This window comes from Astatotilapia calliptera, chromosome 1 (assembly GCF_964374335.1).
Source record: "Astatotilapia calliptera chromosome 1, fAstCal68.1, whole genome shotgun sequence".
NCBI lineage: Eukaryota > Metazoa > Chordata > Actinopteri > Cichliformes > Cichlidae > Astatotilapia > Astatotilapia calliptera.
The window spans coordinates 34,797,079-34,824,474 of record NC_137422.1 but is presented as its reverse complement, the minus strand read 5'-3'; the positions used below and the strand labels follow the sequence as shown (position 1 = coordinate 34,824,474).

The 27,396-nt window shown below is 38.8% G+C and overlaps 1 long non-coding RNA gene across 2 annotated transcripts in view; it reads left to right on the top strand.

The window, feature by feature from the left end:
• LOC145428238 (uncharacterized) overlaps positions 1-27,396 on the top strand; it is a 183,009-nt gene that overhangs the window by 48,749 nt on the left and 106,864 nt on the right. The window contains exon 4 of one of the 2 annotated variants that reach the window (XR_013908483.1): positions 18,593-18,646. The exons of the other annotated variant lie outside the window; for it this stretch is intronic. This is a non-coding gene — a long non-coding RNA (uncharacterized LOC145428238). The remainder of the gene's footprint in view (positions 1-18,592; positions 18,647-27,396) is intronic. 2 annotated transcript variants of the gene reach the window in all.

The window sequence follows — 27,396 nt, the reverse complement described above, 5'->3', positions numbered from 1 at the left end:
AATCTGTGTAGTTAAAAACACAATGTGAATGTCTTCCAGAAAAAATGAAATTGCAAATTTAAAAAATAATTTGTGCTATTAGGAGCAGAGTACGTGGGATGTTGTTTCGAGCGTAGTGCTTCAGTCTAAGGATTCAAACATACATGTGACAGACAAAGGCCCGCCGCAAGGAAGAAAAAATAGAAAGTGAGAGCGAAAGTAAAGAGAGAGGCAGAGAGCAGTGTTGCGTGTGCGATCTCCATTAGCTGTGACAGCCAAACCAGGATCACCGTGCCAGTAAAAGCCCACAGGTGAAGGAGCCAATTTTATAACTAAAAAGGTTTTCAATATTTCATTGATGGTAACGCTGACATTACCTATGAACTCGCCATATTTATTTTACATGCCCATTTTAGGCAACTATGCTTTTTAAAGTGCAAGTTGTCGTATGTGGGATGGATGAAGATGAGTGCTTTGTGCAAATGGGAGCAGATACGGGCCCAGTTAGCATGAGAAATTAATGAAGGCACTAGAAGGTATATTTTAACTTGAATCACTAAGAAAATGAATGCGTATCATGGTTTAGACTTATACTTGCTGTCACCCCTGTCAGGTGAAAGATTGTGTTTTAAAAGCTCTTCTGAAAACACAGAAATACTTCTTATATTATCTCATACTTGAAAACATGCAGTAATTAGATGATGCTCATTTATACTGTACAAACACATGGGGAAAGCATCCACAAAATTTATTCATGTTATTCAGTGAGTTTAGAAGCATCCACAACAATCATGTGCTGCTAAGTTTTGGAGAGCTCAGAGACACCCCCCCCCCCCCCCCCCCCCCCATCCCAGCGCACCTCACTCCCTGCAGTTCAGCTCGTAATGACACAGTGATTTGATCCTGCAGAGAAAAGAGGCATGTGCATAAGAATGAAACACTAATTAAGAAATTCAGTCATGTGTGAACCTGGAAGAGCATATAGCATTCAGATTAAGTCGCCAGCCCTACTGTCGTTACCTGGCCACACCCCATCAATCAGATAAGACTTTGCAGCTGAAAGGACAGGATTGTTGCAAAGAAGAGGGAGCCTGTACTACTTACAGATACCACAGCAAGAGGGAAGTAATATGCTGATGTTATGCAGGTTCACCATTTATTGTGTTTAGTGTGTTTGTTTACTGTAATTGATAATTAGGTAGTTACGTAGTATAGTTGAAGCTGATGTTAGTGTTCTTATGGGCTCAAGACCATCAGTGAGTTTTGGGAGTGTGGGGTTTTGGGGCCCTTGTTACTGGCTATTATATCCTGTACAGCCATAACTAGAACTTGGTTAGCATTGCAGAAAATCAGACTTGTTTGCGATGGGTATTAGAGCCCACCAGGGCTGCCCTTTGTCACCAATTTGGTTCAGACAGAATTTCTAGGTGCAGGGTATGGAGGGTGTTGGGTTTGGTGGCCTCAGTATCTCATCTCAGCCTTTTGTGAGTGACCTTTGTCATGCAGGCATCACTAAATGATGACCTTCAGTTTGGAAAGTGTTGCAGCTGAGTGTGAAGTGGGTCAGATGATATTTAGCACCTCTAAGTCTGAGACCATGGTTCTCAGATGTGGGTTGGGAATGAGTTCCTGCCCAAGTAGTGGAGTTTAAGTATCTTGTGGTCTTGTTCAGAAGTGAGGGAAGAAGGGAGTGAGAGATTTTTTGACAGATTGGTGCAACACCTGCAGTAATGTGTGTGCTGCACTGGTCTGTTGTGATAACAAGAGCTGACCGCGAAGCCGAGGCAGTCGATTTACTGGACACTCTACATTCCTGCTCTCACTTCTGGCCATGTGGTAACCGAAAGAATGAGACTGTGGATATAAGTGCCTGCAATAAGATTCCTCCAAAGGATGCCTGAGCTCAGTGTTAAAGATAGCGAGAGGAGCTCAGTCATTCAGGAGGAGTTCAGAGCAGAGATGCTACTCCTCATCAAACCAAGCCAATTGGCTTGGTTCAGCAGAAAAGGATGCCTCGTGGACACCTTTTAGAAGTGTTTCAGCCATGTCCATCCAGGAAATCCTGGGGCAGACCCAGGACATGCTGACAAGATTATTCTAAAATTTTTATTGTCAAAATCATGTAACTATAATACACATACAGACAGAAAAAAATGAAGTCCAAATTCCGGGCATACAAATATAAATCCATAATAAATTATATTTTCAAATCAGATTTAGTTAAACTAAAAATATAAGTGATTACATGAATCCTAAAACACAAGTAAAATCTGTTGATACAAATATGAATGACACAGGCTAATAACATAAATCCCTTGTTGTTATAAGAATCAAATTGTAAGTCGCAGCTCTCTGTAATCTCAAAGATCTGTGAAACACTTCTCTCAACTCTTTAAAGAGAGATCTGCAGTTTATTTTCAATATTTCTTCTTGTTAACTGTCCACTATGCTTTGCTTATATAGAGAATAGTTTTTCTCTTTGTTAACAGTTTCTAGAGTTTTGGAGCAGCTTGAAAAATAGCAGAGTCGGCCATAGACATTGTTGATGATCTGATGCGGAGCTTGTGTAGATTCCTTCTGTTTAATCTTCAAGTCCTTTTGAAAGCACTGGTGTGGGGCTGTGTCAGATAAGGAATTTCACCCATTCATATGTACGTTTTTGAAAGGAAAATGAGTAAAAGTTGTTACTTATCTTAATCAGAAGTTAAACTTTAAAGTAAAAGGTTCATCAAAGTTACTACAATCCACCAGTTTTGCACATCAAAGTCTGTCTTGAGGAGTACTACAACATATGTGAGAAAGTTATCTGAAGCTTTTATTTTTAGTCTGCAGAGAAAGCTCTACAAAATGTCTCACAAGGCAGTGTTGTTTAGGGCTGATGACTACAAGTTTCTGGTGAAGATAGAAAAAAGTGAGTTTACCAGATCTCTGAAGCTCTGTTAGAGGTTAAAAATTCAAGGTTACACTAATTGTTTCTGCTGTGACTTTTGCACATGGCTCAGCAAACTGTTTGTGGGAACCAGAGAGGAAGGATTAAAATGGGTGAATAAAGGTTTCATTGGGATGTCAGTCTGTTTTTCTTACCCATTTCCCTCTTTACCTTTGGAGCTTCCACAGATCTGTAGAACTATTGAGATAAACATAGAGCAAATCTAAGCTGCATTTAAACACTGACTATAATCATCTATGCAATTTAAAAAAAAATTGATGACCTACCTGCTTTGATGGAACCCTGTTTTCCTCCAAACTCAAAACATATGCCATGTATTTTTTTTTTTTACCTGAGATACATGGTTATTAACTACTTTTCCATTTTGCCTTCCTGCTGTCTGCTGGATACCTTGACCTCTGCCAAGCAGTTAGTTAGTAAGGCTGTGTCATATAGTCCCGATCAAAAGTTTAAGACCACTTGAAAAATGGTAAAAAAAATTGTATTTTGCATGTTTGGATCTTAACGTTTCAAGCAGAGCTTCAACATCCAACAAGAAGAAATGGGAGTGAGACAAAACATTTTTTGAGCATTTATTGAAAACAATGTTTAAAGTGAAACAGGCTGTTTTACAACAACCCAGGCCGTTATGGCATCCCCTCCACTGTGGCGCTTAGAAAACCATCAGGACCATCAACGTTACATTTCTTTGTCATCAGAGAATAAAACTTTCTTCCACTTTTCAGTGTCCCATGTTTGGTGCTGTCTTGCAAAGTCCAAATGGTCAGTTCTGTGGCATTCAAAGAGATGAGGCCGTCTGATGGTTATGGGGCTGCAGTCGGCACCACTAACCGCCTTAATTTGGGTCGAGGATTGTCCAGTGTCGTTACGGACAGCCAATTGGATCCTCTGGCTCAGTGCTGGTGAAATTTTTTTTTTTTTTTTTTGGTCTTTCACTTGACTTTTTGTGTTCCATAACCCATAGGATCATTTAAGAAATTCCAAATGACTGTCTTACTTCGTCCCGCCTCAGCAGTGATGGCGCACTGCAAAAGACACTGCTTATGCAGTTCAACAACCCGACCATGTTCAAAAAAGGCCTTTGCAATCAGAATGTCATGACAGTGTGACTACATGACAAAAAATGGCACTGAATCCACATTTTTGCACAGGATTGGATTTTTAAAGGCATGTGGTCTTAAACTTTTGATCAGCTGTAGAACAGCCTTTTTCAGTTTAAGCATTGTTTTCAATAAATTGCATACTCAAAAAATGTTTAGTCTCACTCCCATTTCTTCTTGTTGGATGTTGAAGCTCAACTTGAAACGTTGTTAAGATCCAAACATGCAAAATGTGATTTTTCTTTGCCATTTTTCAAGTGGTCTTAAACTTAAACATCCTACCTCATATATGAGTTGGTTATGAAACGTCTTACACGGAACAGAAAACTGTACTGCTGCAAACTGGTAGCACAGCAAACCTCGTCTACCACCTACGCAAGAATCACCTGGACAAGCCGAGTAACACATCCCTGTATGAGCACTTCATCCGAGACTGCACACTCTGCAGTTGATGACTGAAGACGGGCTATTTTCCTGATGTGAGAAATGATAGCCAGAGGCCTCAGGGAACCTCTTGAGTCATGTGGCTTTGTCCATGTCACTACAGGTAACAACACATAAGGCCTATATTTATTTTGTTTGAAGTGTTTATTAATCTTATATAGTTGTTTGTGCTTTATTCTTTTCATATTTAATATATGTTGTGAGCCTGATATTACTGCTACAGTTTGCATTTTGTTGGTCTGTGTATTTAATATAGCAGTATATTATGTTGGGCCTGTTATCATTTGTTACTGAAAAAAGATTTTACATTTATGCATTAATATTTTTATGTTTACATTCTTAGTGAAATATTTTCCCAGGTGTTTTAAATAAAAGGACAGAAATCACATATGAATGCGTAGCCTTTATTTTTGACTATTTAATTGAAAAAAAGAAATAATAATTCTGTGTGATCATGATATAAACTATTCATTGAGTTGACAGAAAATGCACTATATTGTGATATATGTTGTTATTGGAAAAAGAAATAAGTTGCATTGGGATATGAGATTTTGGTCATATTGCACACTCGTTGAAGACAACTTTCAAATTTTTCTGCCTGCAAGCACTCCTGAGCTGTGTGCAGTCACAAAGATGGACCATGGTTCTGTGAAACAAGCCAATTGAAATAGTGGTGTTCCAAGTGCAACACATAAACGTCTCGTGTGAACGTATCTTACACAGCAACATCTTCAAAGTTTTTTTTCAGTCAAGTTGCATGGCCAAATTTTCTATGCAGTACAGAAAAGTATTAAGTTTTTGTCCTTTAGTGCTATAAGGTACTAAGGTGCCAAAAATGTGCTAAGAAAACTTAAACCCTACATCCTGTCTTAATACAAGACGGATATATCTATAGTATGGAAATTCTGTTACCAGAAATATGCTACCATACAAAATCCAGACTCATCAGACCAGCCCACTCACTGGCAGCTCTCTTTTTTAGACCATTAAACCCTATAGATGGTTGTGTGGGAAATTTCCAGTAGATCAGCAGTTTTTAAAATACCCATTATGTTGTTTCAACTTCAGCAGGCCGCCTTGACAATATCTATATGCCTAATACATAAATGCTTTGAATTGGTCCATGTGATAGATATTTGCATTAATGGATTTTGTTTTTTCTTCGACATAGCTGTGCAGATGATTTCTGCAAACTGTGCAACAACTGCAGTAGTGTTTGGATTCATGGCATATTGCAGTTATCAGTGGATAGAACAAATGTAAACTAGAGGCTGTTTGAGAAACTGCACAGTTATCTGGAAGAGGAGACTGCCTCTGAATTCCCCAGCATATGGAGTTGTAGACTGCATTATTCACATTGCACTGAACTCACTCTAAATTGTTCTTATTGGCTTTTTTGGGAATCCCCAGCCAGAAGTGACTGTTGCACTGAAGTAACGGTTCAGTGGTTGTGCCTCTCAGATACTGTCAACATAGATCGTTGGAAAATGTCACTAAAAAGGCAAAAAAGAGCCATTAGAATATATCCAAGGGCTCTAGACATGCTGTGTGCTGCTAATGTTAGTGCCTTTACAACTGTAAAAAATAAATGAATTCTTTTGGTCTGTTTAAAAAAACAAAACAAAAACAGAACCCAAAAGACATGTCATGTTATTGCTAAAAATCAAAACATCTTCCTCTCCATTGCTCAAGAGTGTCACGCTTCTCTAATAAAGTTTCTAACTGATAAGCTGATGCTACCTTTCCTGGAAGATGATCTTTTCACCACACTAAAGTGCTTTCTTCAGGGATTTGTCACGGATCATTCACTTAAGGAGGTGGTGAAGCTCTTCTCAGACAACTTCAGAGGTTGAGTAATTCACAATCATGCCTCCGTTATCAACATAGGATTTGATCAGGAAAAAGATTTTGCCAGTGTCTGCAACCCGAGTGAAATACCTCACAATGACTCACACGTACCTTCAGATCTTCTGCACACCAAGATCACAGACCGAGACCTTCGCACCTTTTCATCTTTTGCATGTCTTCTTAACAGAGGTGGGACCAAGTCATTGTTTTGCAAGTCTCAAGTAAGTCTCAAGTCTTTATCCTCAAGTCTCAAGTCAAGTCTCAAGTAATGTCAGGCAAGTCAGAGTCGAGTCTCAAGTCACTGGTGTAAAAGTCCGAGTCAAGTCACAAGTCTGAAACTTTGAATTTCAAGTCCTTTCGAGTCATTCAAAAAAACGAAAAAAAAGCATGTTGCAGTTATATGCTAAATGTAAATATTAGACCATGTAATTTTTAAATCTGTTTTTCTCAACACATGACAAAATAGTGAACTTAGAAAATATACACAAATTGTGAAATTGCACCTCTTTAAAATGCAGCTCAATTAAACTTAGCTCCAAGAATAATTTTCACCGACAGTTCTGAGATAAGCTGCATGTTATTCTTGGATGCGCTTGTAGGACCGGCTTTAAAATCGCATGACAAAAATATCATATACATTAAAAAAACTGTATCACCAACGTAGCCTGGACAACATTTGCTAGTTAGATGAAGTCAGCTATCTCATCGTAGCATATTTATATGCATATTTATAATCATACGGTTCTTGGAGTGAGTGCATACACTCATGAAGTTTAGTAACTTCAGGTCACTGCAACAAGCCCAGGTACAGTTTACCGACAGATGGGTGCAGGACCTTGAAACGCACAGTGTAGAACGAAAGACCATCATACGTATCATAAGTTTACCAGTCTCACAAATCGTCGTCATAAATACACATTCGTTAACCGTTTATTAATAGGACCTTTGAGCTCAACGGTAATTAATTAGTAGTGGAAATAATTTCTGGTACCCATCACAGAAATGTAGCAGTGACAATAATATTGTATGCTGTAATTGTACTGGGCAATTAGTGATACAAAAAACCTGTTTTACCCTGTGAATAAAAGTATATGTTTTTGTCAATGTACCATAATAACAGAAGCGAAACGCAATATTGTGTCAGGACAATTCACTATTTATGCACAATAAATAAAGGAGCATAGCGCGACAATTTCTGTTCAGCGCCAGACTTGCTTGTAACCTACATCACCAATTATGTTAAGAAAAATGACGCATTAACTACAACAGCAGACTGACCTGTGTGGAAATGCTTGGAGCAGACTAACCTGTGAGCTGGAGAGTTCTGGGACGTTATATTTGGTCTTTGAATGGCTGCAATCCAGGCCATCCGTCGCGTCTTTGTTACTTCGGAAACATGGCTCGAACAATTTCTCTTCAACGACGTAATCCGATAACAACCGATCTCTTTACCCGTCGGCTTCCCGTGGCTGTCATGCGACCGGCTATTGCAGTTAATAATACAACAGCTTCTTGACATTTTTGTGTTTCTTTTTATCGCTGTATAACTGATTTCAATTGAAAGTCTGTGTGCGCTAGTACCTCTTGCCACGAGTTCCCAGAATCCTTTGCGGTTCTACCCGTGAATGACGTCACATTTTCAATCTCTATATAATATGCATGTTAAATTTTATATTTGGGGTAAAATATCAAGTCTTTTCAAGTAAACCGGTTAAAGTCCAATTCAAGTCCCAGGTCATTGGTGTAAAAGTCCAAGTCAAGTCACAAGTCTTAGAACATTTTTTCAAGTCAAGTCTAAAGTCATAAAATTAATGACTCGAGTCTGACTCGAGTCCAAGTCATGTGACTCGAGTCCACACCTCTGCTTCTTAACACAGTTAACCAAAGAGCATCCATCAAATATCTATGAAATATAACCCAAAAGGTTCTCCTTTCTGTACCATGGAAAGACTTCTGTAGAAAAAAGGTTTTCTGCTTGCAGGTATTGGTACACCCCCTGAGCAATGGTAATGTCACTACTAGCTAAGGTATAAATGGTAGACTATGGCAGTCTGCTGTCAGTGCAAGATGAAGAGAGCGGAGAACAGAGAAACAAAAGTAATTGAGCAGTAATGTGAAACAGTCTGCATGATAGTTTGGCCTGCATGGGAATTTAGTTTAAAAAATATCTCAATTTTTTTCTTTGTTTTTGGAAAAAACTTCATAAAGTAGTATACTACACCTTTCCCTTAGACATTTGGGCATTTGATTTTTGCTGAGTTTGACTTGAGTGACAAATTTTTGTCTTTGCAAGCCATGGCTTGCACTGTCAAGCTCAGACTTGTTTAAGCAAGCTGCTTTTTTTTTTTTTTTTTTTTTTTTTTTTTTGCTGTGAACAAATTTAACTTGTACATCGAGTAACTGCCACTTAAAACTGACGTGAACAAGCTGTGAATAACATACCAAAAAACAGCATCTAACATTAGATACTACAGCAAAGTGAAACAGTTCCAGCATGAAGGAGGTTAGTACCATATATGCTCAATAATTCAGTATGGCCCTCAACGGATGTTATAAGAACTGAAGTGGCCTTTCATAGGAAAAAGATCCTACATTCCTGTACAGGGTGAGGTGGATCTACTTAAGATGAAGAGAAGAAAGCTTCAGATGAGCATTAAATGCACTTCTGATATGTGCAGGTGAAGTTGCAGTTGCAGTGGTGGGCACCGACAAGATCTTGTTCCTTGAAATAAATTAAATAGATAGCAAAAGATTATTCAGTCTAGAGTTAAAGAATGGAGCACACAATTACTTAGTAGACAAACGCTGACCCTGTTAACCTGGCTAAAAAAGCCTGCAACTGCACAAGGCTTTCAAGCAAGCAGAAATGTATTTTAATTGGTGCTGTCAGCGCTAATCTCGATAAAATGACGTTAACGCTATAACCGCATTAAAGTGGCAAATCTTCGTCAGCGAGTTAACGCGGATTGCTCCGTGTGTGGGGCTGGATGGCGCTGACGCGTTGACACAACACACGGGGCGATCCGCGTTAACCAGCTAACGGAGATTTGCCACGTTAATGCGGTTATAGCGTTAACGTCATTTTAACTAGATTAACGCTGACAGCACTAATTTTAATCCAAAGTGATCTTTAACTAAATCTAAACAAGTGGTACCACAGTACCAAACTGTGACTGGAAATAACAGAAAAGAATAGACATACGGCCAGACAGTCCTCACATGTCATAAACTCACATGTTGAATTGTAACTGGGAGGCTCGTTTTTATTTCAGTCACACATGAAGATTCTGTTCTGTCTTCCTTCTCTCACACCAACCAGTCGCAGCAGATGGCCGGCCCTCCCTGAATCTGGTACTGCTGGAGGTTTCTTCCTGTTAAAAGGAAGCTTTTCCTTCCCACTTTCGCCAGAGTGCTTGGGTTTTTGTCTGCATGTATTACTGTAGGGTCTACCTTACAATATAAAGCGACTTGGGGTGACTGTTGTTGTGATTTGGCGCTGTATAAATAAAATTGAATTGTTACGTCATTTAGTCAACTTCAAGTTATACATCAGTAGTATGAAAATTAAATTGAAGAAATTTTAGTTGGGAGCATAGCACAGATACGTGCTTCTATGTTGAACCACTGGACTGCATTTGTATTAACAGAGAGAAATGTTACAATTTGAACTACAGGTTTGAATTTGATTGATCAGGCTCAGTATTTTCGCTCAAATATCTGGAAATTCCCATAGTTTAATCTTAAATTTGAGATTGTCATTGGTGGATTGCCACCAGCTATATGTGTTATTTCAGGCTAAATTTATATCAAAGCAGTCTCCTAGTATAGGGATTATTGTTTCATCTAATCTCATGAGTAAGGGGCTCCAAGCTGATCCACTAAGCTCTCTTTCATTGTATTTTAAGCTTTTTAGTAGGTTTGATCCATTGCTCTCCAGGTCTTTGCTGACCTAGTCAGCATGGAGGGCGCTGGCATTTTTTAGCAACCAGCATCACATCTCCAGCAGTGGCAGCCGTCTGGCTTAGCACAGCTTCTGTGTGTTTGGCTGTTTTATGAGGCAGAAAATGCTTCCACAATGCAACTGCTTTATGATGCATTTCAAGCTTGGCAGCGATCGGGGGGGACGTTGTATTAGGTACTTGCAAAATCGATGTCCTGGGCCAGACTGGAGCCAGAGCTGATGTTTGGCTGATCTCCTTGGCCCTGTGAGATCAATACAGCAGGAGATCTTTTATTTAGCAATGCTTGACTTCATCTTATATGCCTTAAACAGTCACACGTTTACTACATGTCACGTGTGGACTATTTGTGTGGCTGTTCTGGCTCTATGGGTCATATTGATTTTGCTTTCCAATATTCAATGTATTTATAGTAGTTTTGGCAAACCTGCATTTGCTCCCTGGTTTTTCCATTTTTTACCTGATGATCAAAGGCAAAGGACTAAAGGAAATAAAGCAAATGCCATCATGACCTCAGCCATCAACACTGTGATTGATTATTGTGTTTTTGAGATGATCGATTGTTAATGTGTTTATTAATGCATTCACTGACATACAACTATACCAGCAGATTTATGTAGATATATAGCATTCAGCCACAACATTAAAATTACCAACGGGTAAAGTGATTGATCATCTCATTACAATGCAATGGAAAACATGGTTCATGCTGTTCATGTGAATGGTATGTTGACATTTAATGGATGGGGCGTGTTTGCAAAGACCACTCCCATCAGGATAGATATGTTTCATCATAGGATAAAGGGGTCCATTTCTAGAAAAGTGCAAAATTTCAAAGATTACCTATGCTTTCACAACAGTAAAACCTTTCAAACTTGTGCTGTTGTCTTTATGAAATTGCGATGAAACGTAATTGCAATTACTTTCATTTTTACCCCTTCTTTCATAGATAATAAAGCAGATGTTGGTTAAAAAAGAGATGTTGTATATTTAGAGAAATAACGTCATAAATTTGCAAGAAAAACTATTTTGTCTTATTTTATATTTTGTCTAAGGATCACATCCTTTTGCTTTTGCAAGTTCAGATCAATGTCATCATAACACAAATGGCACCAGGAAACAATTTAAACAGTATATTACAAGTTAAAGTTATATTACAAGTTTTTCTGTATTACGATTTGCAGTCATACAGTAATACAAGTAAAAGCATCATTTTTTTCTCTCGTAGTAATAACCTCTTCCACTTACTCTATAGCTTCTTGTTCTTAAAATGGCCCTAATGTTTTTTTCATACTTTCTTTGTAATCAGCGATTTATTTACTGCAACCTTACACTGGTATCCCTCTTTCAGCTGCAAATAGCAGTTTATGTTGCTGTTTTCCCCATAGAGCTGTATTAAAAAGAATCCTCCAAGGCTGAAAAATGAGTGTCAAAAACTGCAGTTCCTCTAGATCAGGGCTGCCCAATCCCGGTCCTCGAGAGCTACCGTCCTGCAGCTTTTAGATGCATCCCTACTCCAACACAGCTGAATCAAATGGTTTGATTGCCTCTTCAGCATGCCATCGTGTTTGGCAAAGGCCTGATAACAAGCCATTCATTTGATTCAGCTGTGTTGGAGTAGGGATGCATCTAAAAGCTGCAGGACGGTAGCTCTCGAGGACCGGGATTGGGCACCCCTGCTCTAGATGAGGCTGGTTCAGAAGACAGTCAATCCCCACAGACTCCCATGTTAAAAAGTATTCTACAGCCAGGTACACGCTACAGTTTTGGCCTCTATGGATAATTTCTCCTTCATAACAACTCTGAGTAGGGCAATTCTTCTTTTTTCTTTTTTTTCCATGACTCATTCACCTGGATAATTAAATTAGGGGTGTGGCTGATTTGATTGACAGGTGTCCTAGAAAAGGCAGCTGGGGCTGATGGGTGTCTGCAAGCATCATTTCTGCTACTTTGGTCATTAAATTGGACCTCAATACTATGTGTGTGACATTTGGAAAATTTTAAATGATTTTCTGGCTTGCTTTGGCAGAGACCGTCCACGAAGTTCATGCCTAAATTTTGGTGACTGAACTTTTAGTATTTGGTTTGTACCTAAAAAGCAGGTATCTGGATCTTTGCATTGCACCTGTACAATTTAGGTATGCAGCTGCTAAGTAAACTTGCTCTTGTTAGCTGCTAACCTAGCGCTTCACCCTCAAGAAAACAACATGCTGATGGGCAAAAAATTTATGTTGAAGCTTTGAAATATGAATCTTAAGACCAATGGATGTTGCCACTTTAGTTAAGTTCATCTTTCATACCGTCTATGATCTGAATGCAGATATCTGTTCTTAAACAGTCTTTGTGACTGAAGCTCCTCCCATCTGACTTTGAGTTCATTGTTTTGACTTTGTTTCCTGACAATCTTTCATCTAGGCATACTGATGCAAAATTATTATTATCTAGGCCTATTTAGCATTTTTATACACACCTTATAATAGCTCAGGTGTACCATGCAGTGCATTAGTATTTCTCCGTTTTTTTTTATCCAGGGTTTTCCTTTAATTTGTCACTCGTCTGTACATTTATTAATGACTTTAACTAATTGACTGACTCCGACAGTGAAATTTACATGCAGAGCTCTACGCAGCGCTGAGATATTCCTGTGAACCGTAATGAGTGTGCATTAGCGTAATCAGAGTATCAGCGGAGTGTGTGTATGTTTTGGAGCTGAAATGCATATGAACACACTCCGAGTGTTTCCACTTTGCTGAGCAGAGAGGTCTGATGTGGAGGTTTAGAGTGAGGCTAAGCTGTAATTGAATACCAACAGGACTGGTGTTTCTGCTCAGACCTCTGAAGGAAGATCTGACCTTGAGACGCTACCACTGATAGACAGCAACACAAAGACCGGGCTGGCTAATTAGATTAAAAAACATGGATCCCAAGGGATGGAGATGTGACAAGCACATTGATTCACTACATCTCTTCAATTTCCATCTCTCTCCAGTCTTCTCCCTCCTTTCCACCTCCCCCTATCCACTCATTCCCTGCCGGGTTTTTTTCCCCTCTCATTGTGCTATATATCTCAGCTCTATATTTTTCCTTTCCCACTGTCTTTGTTGCTCCCTTTTTGTCTCTTTTTTTAAGATTCACAATATCCACATATCTTAATCAAATATTACTCAGGAATTGATAGGAATTGTGACATTTTCAAAAAAGTGAAATTGACAAATGATAAAGTAGTGATATAAAAATATCTAAGACCGAATGCCATCGCCTTATCTTACAAAGATGTCTTACAAATGTTTCACTGTCATTTCAAAATCTTATTGTCACTAAACTGTCTGTCCAGCATGACCTCTATAAAAGTCATGTCTGCCATCTGTCCCTTTGTATGAGGGCAAGTAGCTATTAAATAGCCATTACCAAAGCATTGCCATTTCTTGATCTTTTTTCTGCAGACATTCTATCTGAAAAGTACATATAGAAATAGAAAAGATTAATGTTATCAAAATGTGAATCTTCATACTAAAAAAAACTAAATGTAATGCAGTTTTCTAGATTACTGGCCAGTTCATAATAAATTTTATTCTCTTGTGTTTTGCTTCCTCCTTTGAGTTTTAGGTATTATTAGTACAGTGAGTTTGGAACAGGTGTATGGGGCATTAATGCTGGGTGGGATGACCAAAATAATATTGTCACAGCATTATGTGATGATCATCATTATTATTAGTAGTAGCAGTAATAGCATTTCTAATCCTCCATAAGAAGGGCTTCATAAAGCTTTACATTAAAAGTTATGTGGCTCTGTTAGCAATAAATTCTTTTCCAGTTTTTTAAACAACATATGAGTAAGAATAACAAAAGAAATTATTTATTTATCTCAGATTTTTGTAAGCGTTTTGTGAGAGAGGTTTGTATAATAATACCATCAATATTAATAAGTGAAATATTTCAAAATCAATGAAGCACAACATGATTTAAAAATAGTAGAAAAGAACATTCTCTGCTAGACAACTGTGTTGATTTGTAGAGAGAGATTGCATGAAGAATAAAAGATTTGATTTACTCGTTAGCGGTAACATTACAGCTTTGACACAAACTCTAGTTTGATTTATTCTTCTAAATTTTGTGGCATAAATAAACCTGTCTCCACTTAAAAAATACCTCTTAGCCATGAGTAACACGTTTTATTTTAGTCCCTCTCTGCTCTCTTTTCTTCCTCTTCTACATTTCAAAAGATTTTGAATCATGCACTGTGTACCAGTCATGCAAGCTTTGCGGTGTCTGATATCACTACTTAGCTACTGTGTGAAGGGGCAGGGGTTTATGTTGTTTTTAATTTCAGTTCTGATTTTGGCCGCCCTAAACGCCCAAACTCACTCACATCAGTTAAGCGTTATGTTTTATTTTTGTATCTTTTATTATTGCAATTTATAACATAATTATTTGTCAAGTATTATTTAATATAATGCGGATAATTTAAATTTCAGTTAATTATTTTAATTAACTGATTGACAAGTTGTTACCAGTGAGCATGTTGTGTCAAAGTCTGATCCACCGCTCGCTTGTTACCAAAATGCTCGAGGCTTCAAAACAGGACTTCACAAACTAGTGGCTGCTGTCATGAAACATATAAGGAAAGATATAGTCCTCTAACTTTTTAAATACAACTCCCAAACAGAAATCTCTCTGTGACTGCTTAATTCAGAGCAGCTGTTAGTCACATGCATCGGTTATAAAATTCACCTTTTTTTTTGGATTAAATAACTAATTAAAGCAAACTCTTGAATGAATATAAGTGCCATAAGAACTGAGAGGATGAGACAGTATTTGTGAAAATTAATAGAAGGTATACAACCTTTAACTTGACTGAGCTTGTATATTGGATTCAAGTGATTCTCATGTCAGGCTCCATAATATCTGGCTTTTGTTACTTAGACTATGCTCGTTAATACAACAGATTAATTGTTGCGCATCATAATCCTTAAAAGTAGCAGAAGGCAATGAAATACTACAACTACTGTGTGTTTCATAATGCTCATCTTAGCAGTCTTTCCCACCCCTGTTCCCACCACTAACACATGACCCTACGCTGTGTTCACTGCATCATTCCATGTTTGGCACTGATCACCACCTGCACTCATGTATATATCTTTCTACGTAGCACTTTTAATTCTTATTCTCATTTATATATCTCATGTATATCTCATGCATATATCTTTCTACGTAGCACTTTTAATTCTTCTTCTTACTTTTATTTTTTCATGTCTATTTAAGCGCAATTTATGACAGTATGTTTGCACTGAAGCACCGCAGCAATTTCCTAATGTTGTAAACCTGCTCAACATTTGGCAATAAAACCCTTTCTGATTCTGATTCTGATTCTGATTCTTTGGAAAGGGCAGAAGCATCAATTACAGATGGGGGGCAGGTAATCCTAAGTGCAGACCTCGGTAAAAAGAGGCAAAATGCATCATCATTCCACTCCCTTCTTGCTCCTTCACTAATTAAGCCATCTCCTGTTAACAAGGCTGCAGGCCCTGCTCTTTATGAAGGGATAGACTGAAAGGACACCAAGCAAACTCCTGACAGTTAATCACTACATTCTCCCACATCGATCACAGACCAAAGAAAAATGTCAAATGAGCAAACTGCATATGCTTACTTTTCAGATTATATGGAGAGGCTTTGATATGCATACTGAGTATTATTTTCAAGATATCACTATGACACTAAAAAAATCTTTCTTGCTTTAGAAACCGTCATATGACTAAAGAAGTAGTATTGATCTTTTTTTCAAAGAGGAGGATAATCCTGATAAAACGTGCACGTTCGTGATCCTATTTAATACAGTGAGAGAACTGTAATTCTCTCATCAGCTTAGCGCGTACAGCATTGCTATCCATACACAAAGGAAAGAGCGGGAGACATTCATCAGCCTGATTAACAACTTCAGTCATTGTCTTCTTTAATTACAACAAAGTCAACAGCTCCATTACTTCCCTTGCTATCTATCTTTCATCTCTGCTCTCTCTGAGGATTGCGATGTTGGAACAAAACAGAGCAGGCTTTAGTCTCATCTGTAGGCCGTCGAGAAGGTCGGCTCCCACAGCGGAATATAATCAGCATTCAGAGGAAGACGAGGAATCGAGACATCCAACCAAAACATGTATCCGTGGCTCCTGGTGGTGATTAGTGTTCCTTCTGCCAATTGGGCTCAGTTCTCTACCGTTGCAACCACCGCTCGCCTTGAAATTGATTTGCTCGGTATCAAGCGAGTCAGTCAACTCAGCCAGTCACACGGTAAACCAATCTCTCAGTCACTCAATTAGTTTCTCAACAGTTAAGTAAGTCAGCTAGTAGGGCAGCTGTATCTGTTAGTGAGCAGATAGTCTTTGAGTAACACAAACTTATCCAACAAATAAATAAATAACTCAGTCCACCAGCTTTCTAGTCAGAAGTTCTCTCAGATGGTTACTTATCAAAGATAAATCAGTCAGTCGATCCTCGTCTTGTGTTATAGTGGCTACTCTGAAGCGGAGGGAGCTTAAACTAATGCTGTGCAGCTTTACGAAGAGAGTGATTGACGACACGATCAGCATAACAAATGATCTGCGTCGATTTGTGCGGTTCTAAAACAGCACAATGAGAGTTATGGCGTGCCGTTAATGACTGTAACATTTAACAACAGCTATAATATCACTTGGTAGTGTGGCTGGAACCGCATTAAGACTGATAAGAGATGATAATGGTAGTTTACTTCACATTATCTCCCAACAGGGGACAATTTTGGACATAATGTTTTTTTCTAAATTGGGGCAGCTGTGTGGTATAGGTTAGAGAGGCAGGCTTATGATTGAAGGGTCAAAGGCTTGAATGGGGAATGTTAAATGGGAAAAATCTGGGTGAAGGAAACGGGTGAGTTGAGCACTCTTCTAAAAAGTGCTCTTGAGCAAGAGTCTTAAGCCAGACACCTAACCCCAAAATGCTCTAGCTCCTCATTTAAAAAAAAAAAAAAAGGAATTTAGACTATAAATAATAACCTGCTCCCTCCTCATATCCAGATTCACTGAAAGGAGGCAGTGTGTTAAATCACAGCAGCCCTGCAGAGCCAGGCACTTTACACAGCTAGGCCAAAAATGGATGCATGACTCTGTACTGTATAAGTCATCTTGCCTAAAAGCCCCAAATGTTATAATGCTGCATTTTATTCTCACTCCCCTAAACCTCTGTAGATCTACTCAAACACAAAGACAAAAATAGCAACTCAAGGATATAAGGATATATTTTTAGCCAGTATTGTTTCACAATCCAAGCACATGTGTTAATGGATAGTGGTAACATACTGCTGTGCCTTGAGGTAAACCCAAGTGTGCCCTGGGATTTTGTGTCAAATCAAACATTAATATTATTGCAAATGCACAAAAAAGTAATGAATTGAAATAAAGTGTCAAAGGCTCTAAGGACCAGCTGATCTTACATTTTTCACAGGGCAATTGCATAGGTGGCCTAGTGGTAGGCAACAGCTTCAGACAAATTAAGGAGCTTGAAAAGAAAAAGTGACTGGACTTCTTCATCTCTCATTTGAGAAGCTTCTTAGGGACAAAGAACAAATGGTGGAAAGTCCCAGCTATTTAAGCCCTAGTGGGAGTTGTCCCTTAAGAGGGTCGTTGACCCACTATCGATCAGGTGCCTCATCACATGAGCCAAGGTGTGAAAAAGGGTGTGGGTTAGTATCAGCAGTGGTTTCAGGTGAAACCTTTACTCACCCTATCATGTGACCTATTGAGATCAGCTGACGCCAGATGTGAGTGGGCGTTAAAGTGCTGGGGAGAAGATCTCAAAACTGGATTGTAGGTGGCAGACAGTGGGCGTGATAAGCCGACCGTCTGTTCAAGGATGGTCGTTCACAGATGGCTTCTTCACTCCTCTTTCAATACGTTTATGGAGTGGCTGTTTGGTTTCTCTAATGTAGAGGTCTGAGCGTTCCTCGCTGCACTGCACAGCACACACTAAGTTGTTTGGTTTGTCTCTGGGAGTTTTGTACTTGGGATGAACCAGTTTTTTGTCTGAGTGTGTGGCTAGGTTTGAAGTGCACTGGGATGTCATGAGTGGAGAAGATTATCCTGAGTTTCTCTGATAAACCTGCTACATACAGGATGACAACGTTGTTTCTGTTTGTTGTTGTCTGACCTTCTAAATTGTGCATCTTTGTTGATTTGATCAAAACCCAACTGGGATAACAACTTGTTTTAAGAGGTTTCTTTACATGTGTGTGCTCCTTCTCTTTTGGTCTTCTTTTTTAGATGGATTGTTTTCTGTTGCAGGGTCCTGATTACTCCAAGTCTGTGTTCCAGAGGGTGGTGGGAGTCAAAGATCAGGTACTGGCCTGTGTGTGTGGGCTTCTTCGGTGGTGAGGTTTCCATTCTCCTCAGTGTACACAGCACGGTCCACAAATGGCAAACTATTATCCTTTGTATCTTCCCTAATTAAATATTTCTTTTCACTGAGTTGATTTGGACAGTAAAGGTTGGTTACAATAGGTGGGACTGGGGTGCCCATTGCACATCCATGTTTTTGTCTGTAGAAACCCTTGTTGTATTTAAAATATGTGGTGGCAGAGGTCTAACAGTCTGCATATCTGATCAAGGGTAAATCTGATTCTGTTTTTTTAAGGAGCTGTCTTGCTGTAGTCGTTTTCTGACTCCACAGCCTCAGTTATAGGTATACAGGTGAAGAGTGAGACCACATCAAAGGACACTATGGTTTCATCTGTGTACGTTTCTGGACCTTATTGGTGAAGTCAATGGGGTTTTTGATGTGATGGGGTGTATTCCCCACAAGGGGAATCAGGATGGTGTCAAGGTGGTTGAAAATGTTGTAGGTGGCTGAGTTTATACTGCTAACAATGGGTCTGAGAGGGACTCCTTCTTTGTGGATCTTTGGAAGTCCATGAATACAGGGTATAACATTCCCTGGGTACAGGCAGTGGTATGTAGGATGGTCAATGGCTTTCAAGTTGTTGTAGCCAACTGATGATTTTCCTTTGTAGTTGCTTTTCTGGTCTCGTCTTAAGGCTTCATTAGGTATCTTTGTCACTGAGGAGTGCAGTAATTTTTGTGTAATAATCAGTTGAGTTTAGAACAAAAGGCAGTTGGTAATATGGTGATAATAGGAAGTGATAGTCTTCTTTTCTTGTATTGTTAAGTTAAACAGAGTAATTTTTGCTCAGGAAAATGTATCTGAAACCTTTAGCGTGCTTTGCTCTGCTTCAGGTTGTGTTAATTTATTAATCCTTATCACTGTTTCTGTGGTTGTGATGAGTTGCTGTTGTGGAGAAATGGCAGAAATGAGACCTTTGGCTAACACCTTCTTTTCAGGTTCAGTGAGGTTCCTGTCTGATAAGCTCTTCACCAGTGTTGGGCAAGTTACTTTGTAAAAGTAATTAATTATAGTTACTAGTTACTTCTTCAAAAAAGTAACTGAGTTAGTAACTGAGTTACAATATTCTAAAAGTAATTAATTACTTGAAAAGTAACTATTGCGTTACTTTTAAAAAAACATGTTTAACCCTCTGGGGTCCAGAGTATAATTGGCCATTTTTAACTACTTTTGGTTTTCCCTCCAGATTTTCCCTTTAAAAACGATTTACTTTGCCTTATTTGGTATCATCCTTTTCAGCACAACCTCACGTGTCTGAATTTACAGTTGTGTTTTCATTTTGACATACTGTATTAACAGAATTCATCTAAAATCAGACAAAAAACATAAAATCAGAGTAGAAAGTTATATTTTTTACTGTAACAACCACAAACATGTTTAATGAATCATATTTCATAACTTTCAAATGCAAATATAAATTGTCAGTTTTAAAATCCTATGCACAAGTTTTGCAAACAACAAAGTTATTTGCATCCATTTACATTTTACCTTGATTTTTTAAATAACCATTTCAAACTATTTACAGAACAATCAGCTGTTCTGCATTCAATAAGATGCTACACAAATTATTTGTGCCACTCCAAAAAATACTTTCTGTCCACTATAAAGGAGAACATCACAGCCTGATACCTGCAGGTCTGACAGCAGCAGGTGTATCGCTCCTTTTTCTACCTGGAGACAGCAGTCGCCCCATTGTTCTGACACACTACACAGAACTATCCACAACACTACACACTAACTACAAAAGACAACACATTAACTACACACTCCAAACACGCTTGTCTTGTCTGTATGGTCTAGGGATTGATTTGGAATTATACGCTTTTGTTTGCAATGTATTGAATTTCCAGAATTGTCTTTCTTTTCCTTTAATGTAAGCTGATCCTTATCCACAAACTCAGAAATCTCTTCTAGGACTTTCCAGTTTTTGATGGATGGTAGGATAGTAAACAGCCTCCCAAAAAAACCGACATAAGCTATCCTGAAGACAATATAAACACAGGTAAAAATCATTGTTCCTCCAATTGTGAGAAAGGGTTGAAACCTGCTCTACTCATCGATAAAATCAACGAAACAAAATCACGTGAAGAAACCGATGCTAGATGTCACACAGCTAACCTGGCTTCAGATGATCCCAGTGAAGGGGAACATCTGATGAATTTAACCATGATTCTTAGAGAAATATGCAACTTCAGACAAGATGTCAAAGAACAGCTCGAAGATACTAAAGGAGAAATATCGAAAACCGACACAAGACTGGATGAGGTGGGAGCTAGAATCCTGGAAAACGAGGAGAGACTGCAGAAAACGGAGGAGGCTATATCTAAGCTGCTAAATATGTACAAGCAGACCCAGCTGAGACTAACCAACCAAGAGCGATGCTTAAGAAGAGAAAATATGGTGTCCTGGAGGGAGCTGAGGGTGAGCCAAAAGCGATGATTCAGTTCGTAGAGAAATTACCGAGAGAAAATTTGGACACTGACAATGAGAAAAACATGGTGATTGAGAGAGCTCACAGAGCGTTGATTCCAAAGCCCCTACCGGGAGCACAGCCCCGATCCATCCTCATGAAGTTCCTGAATTACAGAATGAAGGAGGAAGTGGTGAGGCAGGCCTGGCAAAAGAAAGGCTACACACGGGACAACTGTAAGATCAGCATCGACCGCGACTACGCTCTGAGAATCCTTGCCAGAAGACGTGATTGCATGGAAGTAAGGAATGGTCTGAAGGATAAAAACCTCTACCCTGCTCATCTCAGCATTCTTTACGAAGACGAGACAAAGATATACGAGACTGCTAAGGATTCAGATGGTGAAGCCTCCATGAACAGCAATCAAGAAAGCCTCAACTTACAGAGAAAAGTTGAACTTTTCGGACTTCAATTTCAAGTTAAACCCTATACTAGACTCATTGTGATCATCACCTCAGAACAAACCCCTTCCTAAACAAGTGAAAACGTTAATGGAAGAGATGGACATAATAGATGTTTCGAGAGATCTTCACCCAAAGAGTAGAGGCTACATACACTACTCCATCCCACATTAAGTTTACTCCATAATTGATTATGTTTTACATTTACTGCAGACAGATTTAAAATGAAGGACTGCAAGATTCTGACAATTGACTTGTCAGATCATAGCCTGATTGGTTTGTCCCTGCTACCCGGAATGAGAAATAGGAAAACATGGACTGACTGATAGCAAACTGACTCTTATTGCAATTTTATCTCTGTTGTGATGTGCCAACATTGGTTTGAAGAAAGCAGCTGTGAGTGTTCCCAGACCTGCCTTCTGTCTTTGAAGCAGGCATTTCAGTAGCAGTGCAGCTACAAGTTCATTGAACACAGTCGTAATAATTCTGGTAGGCAAAGTCTCCAACAACTGTTTTCCTTAGTGTGACTTTCGCATAAGGGGATGACAGAGTGAAATTAAGCACTGTTTTGTGCAAAGCAAAGCACTGTGACTTAAATTGTAGGTGACATGCTAGCACCATTATTTCAAAAAGAGGAATGACAACATTCCAGATTATATCAAGGTACTTTTGTTTACTTGTTTTAGCTACTATAAATGCAGTTTTCCCTTTACATATTGGTTTAAAACGTGGTTTAAAAAATCTACATTCTCAGACACTGTTTCCGTGCTGTGTTTTTGGTCATTGTGGTTGGAGAAAAAAGTTATTTATCGTAAATCTCTCTTTCCTGTCCTTTGCATTTTTTCCAACTGGCTGCAGGGCATTGGGACCCAAACACCGTGAAAACAAGCTCCATGCATAATGAGCAATTCTACTGTTTTTGCAGAGATGTTAAAAAAAAGTTTGTGCAGTGGAACTCAAACCAGCAACCTACAGTCTTAGTCTTATTTGAGTTGCTCTAGTATTATTTGATTATACCCCATTTATTAAATGATTGTGTGGCTGAGTTTAGTGCCAACCCAGCAAGTCTTAAAAATAAAATTTCACTTTCTTGTTATGCTTTATTAAGTATAATTTGTTTAGGTACAAATCAAATGTAATCAGATTAACATATTTGCAAAAATGCAGGACTCTCAATGCTGTTACTTAACTCAAATATCAAGTGCGGGTCAATTATCTGCTTGTCATTGCTTTTAGAGACAACTGCACTTACAGTTTTGTGTTCTTGTGTTGCTATATGGAGGCTCTGATTAGTGTGTTTACAGATCCTAGCTAAAAGTCGTAACTTGGTCAGAGTGTGCAGCTGAATGTGCCAGGAAAGGAACATCCATTTTTTGTCGCCTGTTTCATTATGTATATGAATGAGTCATTTGTTACTTTTGCTCATTTCACCATCTCTAATTAGATTTAGAAAACAAAGTAGGAAAGTATGGCTAAAAGCAGTGACACAGCCTGAACCAAATTAGAAAATGACAACGTGATTCAAAGGCCTCTGGTGTGGAACAATTAATGAACTCTGCAGACTCGCTGTGATAACCAGGGAGCTAATGTTGTGCAGCACTGCCAGAGCAAACAAGCAGGGGCGCTTTTGACTGCGAATCCTGGGTAAACACTGCAGTTTGGCATTCCTCAAAACAGCAAGTTTCACCCTCCAACAAGTACGGTAAATAACATCTCCAGAACATCTTCTCACAAACACTACAATGTGTTGTTGGAGTAAACAGGTTTAAGGTCATTCTGTTACATGCTTAAAACTTTTTTGGTATTAACAACTGTTTTTTGCAGTTGAATTATGTTCCACAGGCCTGGGAGTCGCACAAAAGTTTTAAAAATTAAAACTGTGCTAAAACTGTAACTTACAAAAAAAAAATCGACCCTTGCTCTTTTATCCTTTTCTTTATTCTCCCCACTAAGCATTGCTCAATGTGAACTCTTGAATCAGCAACCTGAGAGATGTAATGAAATGTAATGGGAAATGAAATGTGAACCAAAGAAGCTGCAGTTCTCTGTGTTCCAAATGCACAACTTCTGAATCCCACCTGTTAAAATGGATTATGTGTCCATTCACCACATGAGTTTTTGTGTAGCTGTGCCTCGTGAGTCAGCTCTCTGGTCAATTTTTGACATTTTCTAAAGCAGTGGCTGCAGATCATGTTTATCAATGAGTGATGCTCCACATAGAGAGGGAAGAACATTAACTCAGCCTCTCCTTTCTTTTGCCCTGCTTGGCTCAAGCCCAGCAATGTGAACCAACACTACACAGCCTTTGGGCTGAATCAACCAAGCCTCAATTATAAAAATTATGGATATTACTGGCAACTGATTTCCTAGTTGATTAAAGAGTAGGAAAAAAGCAACTAAGCAACTAGTCTAAAAGTAAGAAAACATTCAGAACATAGTCCAAATGTAGCCAATTTTAGCTAATGGGATTAGACATACAAGTCCATGCAACTACTCCATATGTGTTTATGAGGTATATGGCACTGTTATTAACATCCTTCTAAAATCAAAATAGCATTGTACATACACTTGATGTTTTGCCTAATATTGACTAGTTTACTGAGTGTGGCTAATGTAAGCACTGGTTACACCGGCAGCTTTCTTTACTTGCTCGTTAGCATCGAAAAACACATTCAGAATGTGTTACACGTGTGGTAATATGCCACTTTATTCTCCCACAGCCAATATAACGGTTCAGTTTGTTCATCACAATGCTAAAGAATCAGGGTGATTTTACTGGGATTTAATTTTTTCATCACCCTGCTTGTTTACAGCTTCCTGTCAGACAGAGAGTGTTGCTTTCTGTTGCATGTACATCTTAAGCCTAACAGTTATCTGGCTTTGCATGTCCATGAATATCAAGAAGTACAGCTGGACAAGTTGAATTTTAATTTCAGTTCTGATTTTGGCTTCCAACGATTATCAAAAAGAAATAATTATGATCAGCTGAATCCTTTTCACAGATTTTTATTCTGTGCACCAGTGCATTTTCACCCACCCCATAACCTTCAAACTCACTCACTGTTCATCTCCAGCCAAGGTGACGAAAGGAGGGCATCCGTTTCTTTCTAAAAGAATTAAAACTCACAATGTTTCCAATGATCAACCACTGGAAGGATATTAACGGAGCTTAGCTTTTGTCTCAACATCTCAGGGTCTTCATCTTTTTTTGGCAGACAACACAGTTTGCTGTTGGCTTCAGCTCTCTGCAAATCACATGGCTTTCTTAAGGCCTCTTTACTTCACTTACTACTTGATTGAGGCTCTCAAGGCTCCCATCTGCATACATAGACATCACGCAGTGGAAGCAGGTGGCCAGAGAACAGTGGTACCCTTTGCAACACAAGCTTTAGAGTCAAGATCACCTCATCAGGATACCCTACTAGGTGACTGTGTGGCAAAAACCTATTCATCACCTATTTCTGTAATATTTTCATATCTTTCCCTTTCGTTTTATTTTCAAAGCACATAAACGAAATCCTTAGTTAAAAAAAAAGACAAGGTTTTAGTTTTAGTAAGTGCATGATGTTCATTAAGTAAATGAATAGTCTTTTTAAAAGTTGGAAATTACAGTATTGATCAATATTTATTTATTTTTGCCATAGTCAGACTACCTCTGCTCAGTTGACTGGGGTTTTTGGTGCTAGAATTGCTTACATGGCAATTTGAAACACCCGTGCATCTATTTTCTTAACCTTTTTTCCAGTATACAATAACCACAGGCCTGAAGGCTGTTCCAGCAAAGAGCAATGAGCAGGGTACATCCTGGACAGGCCACCAGTCCATCAGAGGGCTGCCATAATCCCTGTTCACAAAACACAAAGAGATAGAAAACCTTTTTTTTTTTTTTTTTCCCACATTCACCCCTATGGGCAATTTATAGTACCCAATTAAGGGAAACGGCATGTCTTTGTACTGTGAGAGGAAGCTGGAGTACCTGGAGAGAACCTATGCAGGCACAGAGAGAGCATGCAAACTCCACACAGAAACAATCCAGCTGACCAGCTGGTTAGAACCAGGAATCTTCTTGTGTGAGGTGATGGGACTAAACACTGTTTTACCATGCTGTGCACTATTAAAAACAGATTCCTTAAAGAATGTAATGTTACTATAATGAAGGTGGTCTTTATTCTGTTATTGTTTGCTTTTGCGAAGGAAATAGAAAGTTTAGGTTTGCATCATGGAGCAGGAAATATAAAGTGCATCCCCTCTCTGTTACATGTATCCTACTGAACTAGTAAAGCCTCTGCTGCCATTGTCACAGCTCTGCATTTTTATGACCAAAATCCATATGCAAATTAAAAGCATTCTCCAGCTGAGCTGGTTCAGATGATTATGATGTGGGTCAGACATGGTGGTGGAACATTACTGATGATTAAGTTACCAAATGAAGCATTGTTCATTGTTCTGCAGCTTGCTACAAGTCTTTAATGTGTTGGGCTGAATCATTAAACACTTTGTACAACAATGGCCTTTCCCGGGATATTATGATTCAAACTTGTTATGTAATAGTTGCATCACATTATTAGTATGCTTATTTTTATTACAGACTTCTACACAGCCCTCTTAACACTGTCAGGGTGCTGCTGTTTTGTCAAAGCTGCTGGCATCTCACAGATGGTAATAGTGAGACAGATCTGTCCTATGGACACTTGTAGTGGGCCCATGATGTCACATTTAACATTAGCAGCGTTAATATTGTGAAAAGGACTATTGGGATCCAAATAAGGGTCTTCTAAATACAACAAAGTAGATTTGTATGAAGGGATATTAGAGCTGCATTAAGAAAAAAATATTTGATTATTTTGAGAATAAAGTTGAATTTTTGAGATTTAAGTTAAGTCATTAAGTCATAATTGTATTTTGAGGGAAAAAAGGTCAAATTACTGTTTCAAGTCAAGTCAAGTTGGCTTTATTGTCACTTCAAACATATACAGTTTAACAGTACACAGTGAGGCGAAACAACGTTCCTCCAGGAACCAAGGTGCTACATGTAACATAAATTTACAACATAAATTAACAGAAAACACTAAACTAGCTAACTAAGAGGCCTAGTTAGCTGGCTAGCAGAGACAAGACAGACTGACCTAACATAAATTACAACATAAATTAACAAAAAAAAAACTAACTATCTAACTATCTAAGGAAGACTTTTTTTTTCTTTTTGTTATCAGACAGCAGACAACAAAGTGCACGTGCAAATGTGCAAACAAGAGCAGCAAAGTGACAGAATGATAGAAAAACACAACGTAACATAATAATAAGGTTTTGTGATGATGAGTTGAGGTAGTGGAGGGACAGTAAACATTCCTTAGTGTAGCAGCAAAAATTAGGAAGTACAGAAGTTAGTGCAAAAAGTCCAGTAATAATATTGTGCAAAAGAGCATTTACAGGTTGGTGTGTACGATGGTTTGGTGGTGTAGGTCAGTGTGTTTGCGCTTGTGTTGATTAGTCAGTCCAGTCTCAATGTTTTGAGGTAGTTGAGTTAACCTGAGTGATAGTGTGTGTGTGTGTGTGTGTGTGTGTGTGTGTGTGTGTGTGTGTGTGTGTGTGTGTGCGTGCGTGCGTGCGTGCGTGCGCGCTTATCAGTCCAGTCCCTTTTTGCTGAGGAGACGGGTGGCTTGTGGAAAAAAGCTGTTGCGCAGTCTGGATGTGTGTGCCCGAATACTTCGGTACCTTTTTCCAGATGGCAGGAGTGTGAAGAGTGTGTGAGAGGGGTGTGTCCGATCAGCCACAATGCTGGTGGCTTTGCGAATGCATCGTGTGGTGTAGATGTCCT